The sequence below is a fragment of the Bufo gargarizans genome, chromosome 5 (assembly GCF_014858855.1).
Source record: "Bufo gargarizans isolate SCDJY-AF-19 chromosome 5, ASM1485885v1, whole genome shotgun sequence".
NCBI lineage: Eukaryota > Metazoa > Chordata > Amphibia > Anura > Bufonidae > Bufo > Bufo gargarizans.
In genome coordinates, this window is record NC_058084.1 from 88,719,576 (window position 1) to 88,727,784 (window position 8,209).

Sequence of the window (8,209 nt, forward strand, 5' to 3'; positions counted from 1 at the left end):
AGTCGCCAAGTACCAACAGTACATCAAAGAATATAAAATGAACATCTACATATGTTCTATCTATATATTCCACAGTTAAAAAAGCAAAATACACATTAATATATAACACAACAAACTTATTTGTCCTGGTCAGTCTTATGTGAAATCCCTCTGCAGTAGTAACCTCATGTACGTAACTCAGATGACCATGTCCTACAGCAGATCGAATCTTAAAATGACCTGGCTACAGCACCAGAAGGCTTCACCAGGTTCAACACCTGTCAGCTACCTACCAAAATGGGCATTGAATTTTGTTTGCATTGCTCCACCGATATTTTACTTTGACCAATCAGTTTTCAGTTGACCTATATGGATCCATCTGTTTTGACATGGCGCGCTCCATTATTCTCATGGTGCTTACACTAAGAAAACCAGAAGGTAAGATTTACGGCAAGTATGAAGAAAGCTTAGAATAAGTTTTCTTCATTGGTTCCATGATGTCTTCTCCATTGAACTAAAGTGAGCAAAATAATGCCAAGAAATCCATATTCTAAAATACTCTAGATTATTAGATCACTTTATGAGACATGATACAAAGAAGAAATGGCCTCTGAGGATGAATATTCTATATAAAAATGATGCCAAAAGTTTACTACTCCAACCAAACATTGACCTCCCACTGGCAGCCACATCCATTGTAAATGGTGCAACTCAATGACATCAAAACACCTGTATTGCGCCCTGATGATGTCACTGTGTTCAGCTAAGTGCTTACTGCCTACGGTTCAGTGTTCAACTTTTTATTTCTGCTGTTCGGCTCCTAATTCAGGTGGGGCATGTCTGCCTTTTATACTAGCAGTGGCAGGAGACAAGCCAGTGGGCTATAGACAGAAACTTAGAGACCTGGGGAGCCGAAGCTGGTGAGCTGATCTGAGACTTTGGGAGCCCTGCTTTGCTCATTGTGGGTTGTGGATGTGCCTGCCTAGAGTTGACTTGTACTAATTAATCAGAGAAAAACCTCTATACCTAGTTATGTAGCCAGTTGGGCCACCTATGATATTTAGAGGATAAACCAGGGTACCCATATGACAATGACATGATAAAAAGACAAATCCAATAAGGAAATTTTTCTCACTAACCCAAAACAAAGATGGTAAAAATTGCCCCTTCGGGAGGTCCCTCTAAGTGTCAGCCAACACAGGTGTAGGCATGATGCTCTACCCTGGTTGCAGGACACTAAGCGGGACCCGACCGGAGATCCTGACTTGTTTCCCTACTTACGGCATAATAGAAGGACCACCCCACCTCTTTCTTTCTCAGTAACCCTGTCGCAGTCATCTTACATACACACAAAGGGGGGTTTATTACTTTGCGGGTGCACTATTACTTTATTACTTTGGGACAGATTATTACTATGGGAGGGGTACAATGAGGGGGATTGTTATTGTGTGGGGACACTTATTTTGTGGAGCACAAAAGCTTGCACTGTTACTGTGGAGGAAGCACGAAGAGGGGCCGTTGGGGGTGGCAGCATGATAAAGAGTTTGTGTACAGAGCCAAATCGTGGTTGGATGAAATCTTTATAGTGGTCTGGGACGATAGAGAAGAAAGTGAACAATTACAATCGGAGAAGATGTCTGTGCATAGGTGATAAATACTTTTGTTGGATAACAGCCAGAGATGTGGCTGAAATTAACTGGTGGGCAGGAGCCAGAGGCCATGAAGTGAAGTCACATGGGGGTCAGGGGCGGACTGGCCATAGACCCTACAGGGCCACACGAGCCCTCCTCACAACTGCTGGCTGGGTACATACTACTGGGGGAACTATAAGGGGTCATTGTTAGAGGAAGTCAAAGCAGTAGGAGATGTCACCTTGGGTGCTGTCTTGCAAGGTCTTAATTTTACATGGGACTAAAATCTTAACGATAATCACTAACGAACGTTCATAAAGATTATCAAATCGTCGTTTGCCGGCAGCATATTGTGCTGTGTAAACCCGATCTGCTGTCGGCAAACAACAAGTGAATATGGTAAAGAACAATGGCATTAGCGATCGCTCTTCCCCATACTCTGGAAGAGATCGGTCTCCACCAGTGAGCAGAAGGTTGTTGGGAAGGAACGCTTCCTTCCTGATAATCTGCTGCTCTGTCTGCCCTGGAGAGAAGCAGCATGTAAGTGACACTAGACATTCCTGGCAGGTGTTAATGACCCATCAAAAACTGTAGCTCATGCCAGAAGAGCCTTGGACATATGGCTACAGTAGTGGAGCTAGTCCTGTAACAGTGCAGGTTGCACTCCCCTGCCGACTACATATTTTCTCTTGCATCATTCCTCTGCAGGGTGGTGACCACCCCACCTCTTTCCTTCTGCACCAGTCTGCACCAGGTTCCATCAGCATTTATGTACTTATCTGCCCCCCATTTGGTACTGGGGGCATGTCGTGGAATAGAGGCCATTGGACACCTCGGGCACCTGGGCCGGTTGCAGCTGCTACCTCTGCACCCCTTATAGCTCTTTCTCTGACACCATTTCTGGAAGGTTGTTTCCTATGCTCCAGAAAGTAAAACTGGAACAAAAACATACAAACAGAATTTTTTTTTTTCTTTCTCATAAAATGGGTCACTTCCTGAGGCCATTATGGAGAGGACAAAAGAAGTCCATTATGCAATACATTACACAGGCCTGAGGACAAATCCCCCATTACACAACTTAGCAAGTCTCAGATATTTCATTTACTTCCTTTGTATGTCAGGCAGACAATGCCATTAACTTCGCTCTATGTCTCGCTGAGTCCCGCCGGCACAATAGATTTGCAATCATACTGTAAACATCTTTGAGAAAACCGTCTCTTCGGTGAAATCTGACGTGGTTTATAGAACATTTTCTAAAAGCCGCTATTAAGCAAACACCAGGAACTGCTGCGATTAGTAGTTTTATATAAGGCAAAAGAGTTTTTTTTGTTTGTTTTTTTAGGACTGGACTACACACTTTCACTAACCTGAACAACATGCACCTGCATCATTGGGTCCTGTTAAAAGAATTTGTAAAAGACTAAAGTTTCCCAAACCTCTCCTTAATGCCATAACACCCAACTTTTGAAAATGGCTAAAATGGACAATAGCAGCGGCGCCGAGTCAAACTTTTTTAATACTTAGCCATGCCTATAACTCCACCCAATACATACCTATACTCACAATCCTGACCGGTCCCCTTAGTGCCCCCATACAGAAGTTGTATCTACATTGTGGCCCCACTGTAGCTAATTAATAAAATGAACAAAATTTAAATAAAAAACACTAAATACTCACCTAGGCCGATGATTGGAGCACACCCTGAGCTCCCCAGCAGGCACACTGCTGGGCTATGAGGAGTGCACAGGCTGATTCCCAGGCCTTCGCGCTCCTACTACACCGCAGTCTGATGCCTGTTGGGGAGCTCCCTGCTTCACCACTGCAATCAACTGTCTCTGACAGTTGACAGCGGGACATATTTCGGCCCTCCTGGGACTGTCCTGCTGGATCTGGGGTAGTTGAGAGGTATGCTCTCCAGTTTTATACAGAATTTTTTTTATCTGCACAGAGAACCTGAAAAACTTAAAACTGCGGGAAACTAGTGTACTAGAACCTATTGCTCAGCCACCTTCCCACGTGGGAAGCTGCCTAAAGAAACCAAGAATAACCAGCCATTGGCTGGTTAAGGCCTCATGCACACGACCGTTGTGTGCATCCGTGGCCGTTGTGCCGTTTTCCGGGTTTTTTTCGCGGACCCATTGACTTTCAATGGGTCCGTGGAAAAATCGGAAAATGCACCGTTTTGCAGCCGAGACCGCGATCCGTGTATCCTGTCCGTCAAAAAAATAGGACCTGTCCTATTTTTTTGACGGACAACAGTTCACAGACCCATTCAAGTCAATGGGTCCATGAAAGAACACGGATGCACACAAGATTGGCATCCGTGTCCGTGATCCGTTACCGTAGGTTACTTTCATACAGAAGGATCCGAAGATCCGTCTGCATAAAAGCTTTTTCAGAGCTGAGTTTTCACTTCGTGAAAACTCAGATCCGACAGTATATTCTAACACAGAGGCATTCCCATGGTGATGGGGACGCTTCTAGTTAGAATATACAACGAACTGTGTACATGACTGCCCCCTGCTGCCTGGCAGCACCCGATCTCTTACAGGGGGCTGTGATCCGTACAATTAACCCCTCAGGTGCTTCACCTGAAGGGGTTAATTGTGCGTATCATAGCCCCCTGTAGGAGATCCGGGGCTGCCAGGCAGCAGGGGGCAGACCCCCCTCCCTCCCCAGTTTAAATTTCATTGGTGGCCAGTGCGGCCCCCCTCCCTCCCTATATTCTAATAATAACATTGGTGGCACAGTGTGCGGCCTCCCCCGGCCCCCCCTCCCTCCCTCCCTCCCTCCCTCTATTGCATTAATAACATTGGTGGCAGTGTGCGGCCTCCCCCGGCCCCCCCTCCCTCCCTCTATTGCATTATTAACATTGGTTGCAGTGTGCGGCCTCCCCTCTCCCCCCCCCCCCCCCCCCCCGGTCATTGGTGGCAGCGGAGTTCCGATCAGAGTCCCAGTTTAATCGTGGGGGCTCCGATCGGTAACCATGGCAACCAGGACGCTACTGCAGTCCTGGTTGCCATGGTTACTTAGCAATAGTAGAAGCATCATACTTACCTGCTGGCTGCTGCGATGTCTGTGTCCGGCCGGGAGCTCTTCCTACTGGTAAGTGACAGCAATGCGCCGCACAGACCTGTCACTTACCAGTAGGAGGAGCTCCCGGCCGGACACAGACATCGCAGCAGCCAGCAGGTAAGTATGATGCTTCTACTATTGCTAAGTAACCATGGCAACCCGGGGGGGGGGGAGAGGGGAGGCCGCACACTGCCACCAATGTTATTAATGCAATAGAGGGGGGCCGGGGGAGGCCGCACATTGGCCACCAATGATATTCAAACTGAGGAAGGGGGGTCTGCCCCCTGCTGCCTGGCAGCCCCTGATCTCTTACAGGGGGCTATGATACGCACAATTAACCCCTTCAGGTGCGGCACCTGAGGGGTTAATTGTGCGGATTACAGCCTCCTGTAAGAGATCGGGTGCTGCCAGGCAGCAGGGGGCAGTCATGTACACAGTTTGTAGTATATTCTAACTAGAAGCGTCCCCATCACCATAGAAACGCCTCTGTGCTAGAATATACTGTCGGATATGAGTTTTCACGATGTAACTCATATCCGACAGTATATTCTAACATAGAGGCGTTCCCATGGCTTCAAGTTAAAATATACCATCGGATTGGAGAAAACTCTGATCCGATGGTATAAAAGAGACTCCAGACTTTACATTGAAAGTCAATGGGGGACGGATCCGTTTGCAATTGCACCATATTGTGTCAACACCAAACAGATCCGTCCCCATTGACTTGCATTGTAATTCAGGACGGATCCGTTTGGCTCCGCACGGCCAGGCGGACACCAAAACAACTTTTTTTCATGTCCGTGGATCCTCCAAAAATCAAGGAAGACCCACGGACGAAAAAACGGTCACGGATCACGGACCTACGGACCCTGTTTTTGCGGACCGTAAAAAAAAATGGTCGTGTGCATGAGGCCTAAGACTAAGGTGTGTGCACTGACCCTTTAAGAGCTGGAAAGAGAGCGTGCGTCCTACGGGCATAGAGAGGCATTGCCAGGAGTGCTGGGCAGGGAGAGAAGGACGCCAGCGGGATTGGGCCACCAAAGTCCTTGGGCTATGCAACGGACTTAGGACTCATTCACACAAACCTGTGCTGCCCGTTGCCATATTGCAGACCGCATTTGTGGTTCCGCAATACACGGGCATCGTTCTGTGTGCATTCACTTCAATGGGTCCGCAAATCCAGAGATGCGGAACGGAACACTACGGAAGCACTACGGAGTGCTTTCTGGGGTTCTGTTCCGTGCCTCCGCACTGCAAAAAGATAGAACTTGCTCTATCTTTTTGCGGAACGGATGGATCGCGGACCCGTTCGACTGAATGGGTCTGCGATCCCCATGTGGTTGCCCCACGGACGGTGCCAGTGCATTGCGGTACCGCAATTTGCGGTCCACGGGCTTCACATGGTCGTGTGAACAAGCCCTTAATGGAAGACAATTGAGGAGGAAACCACTGGTGAAAGCAAATCATAAAAAACTGAGACTGGAATTTGCCAAAATCCATACTGACAAGCCGCAAAGCTTCTGGGACAACGCCCTTTGGACAGATGAAACAAAACTGGAGCTTTTGGCAAGTTACATCAGCTCTATGTTACAGATGCAAAAATGAAGCATGCAAAGAAAAGAGCAATGGGCAATCATCATGCTGAAATGTGCCTAAATTAGATGTATTTCAGGCGCAAATTGCGCAGCAATCTGCGACTTCTGCCCGCTCACGCCAGGTCTAAGAAAGCGGGTGTGGCATGGGCAGGGACGCCAGTAGAAGAAGGAATAGAAAAAGGTCTTAATGTAAGACAGCTAAGAAGCTGTCTCACATTATCAACTGACACTGGATGCGCCAAAGTTATGGAGAGGCCTACGCCCTTTTCATAACTTTGTCAATCCACTGTCAGCTATGGGGCTTTATTAAGACCGGTGTCTAAAACGCCGGTCTAAATAAATATGTCCCATTGTACCTATTCTGAACCATTGATTTATGCTGTCGTTTGCAAGCACGACCACTGCTGCTGGATTGCAGGGTGGTATGTTTCGGGGCTGCTGTGCTGCATCTGGCACAAGGTGTCTTAAATCTGTGCAGGGTACAATGAAATCTCAAGACTATCAAGGCATTATGGAGAGCAGTGTGCTGCCCAGTGTCAGAAAGCTTGGTCTCAGTCGCAGGTCATGCGTCCTTCCAACAGGATTATGTTGCAAGCACCAGTCTACCCACGGTCCCAGCCACCAGAGAGGCCATCGCTTTTTCCCATAGTGTGCAAGTACGGCCACCGCTGCTGGATTGCAGGGTGATCGTAACTATAGAAACGTGCAGTGTATAATGTGATGGAAAAATGAATCCAGCCAGCAAAGGAGGCGATATGGACAATCACAATACATTAGGAAGTGCCTTGTATTAACTTTCTCTACATGATAAATGCCATTTTCTGAAGTGACACAACCCCTTTAAGGGCACTATCATTTTTGTCCAGGACAGTTTCATTAGTTTATTTTTTATATTATTATTTTGAACCAGAATTCAAAAGCAATGCCTGGTTTTCATTAGCCGATTTTCAGTACATTTTTATTTATTATTACTTTTATCAGTTTCAAGTTATTTCAGTGACCATTGTTGGTTTATCTTTCTTTAATGGGAGGGTTCCAATAATTTGGTCCATGTGTATCGTATATGCACACACACATACACACATACACTCACCTAAAGAATTATTAGGAACACCTGTTCTATTTCTCATTAATGCGATTATCTAGTCAACCAATCACATGTCAGTTGCTTCAATGCATGTAGGGTTGTGGTCCTGGTCAAGACAATCTCCTGAACTCCAAACTGAATGTCAGAATAGGAAAGAAAGGTGGGCTACAAGAGCAGAAGCCCCCACCGGGTACCACTCATCTACACTACAAATAGGAAAAAGAGGCTACAATTTGCACGAGCTCACCAAAATTGGACTGTTGAAGACTGGCAAAATGTTGCCTGGTCTGATGAGTCTTGATTTCTGTTGAGACATTCAAATGGTAGAGTCAGAATTTGGCGTAAACAGAATGAGAACATGTATCCATCATGCCTTGTTACCACTGTGCAGGCTGGTGGTGGTGGTGTAATGGTGTGGAGGATGTTTTCTGGGCACACTTTAGGCCCCTTAGTGCCAATTGGCCATCGTTTAAATGCCACGGGCTACCTGAGCATTGTTTCTGACCATGTCCATCCCTTCATGACCACCATGTACCCATCCTCTGATGGCTACTTCCAGCAGGATAATGCACCATGTCACAAAGCTCGAATCATTTCAAATTGGTTTCTTGAACATGACAATGAGTTCACTGTACTAAAATGGCCCCCACAGTCACCAGATCTCAACCCAATAGAGCATCTTTGGGATGTGGTGGAACGGGAGCTTCGTGCCCCGGATGTGCATCCCTCAAATCTCCATCAACTGCAAGATGCTATCCTATCAATATGGGCCAACATTTCTAAAGAATGCTATCAGCACCTTGTTGAATCAATGCCACTTAGAATTAAGGCCGTTCTGAAGG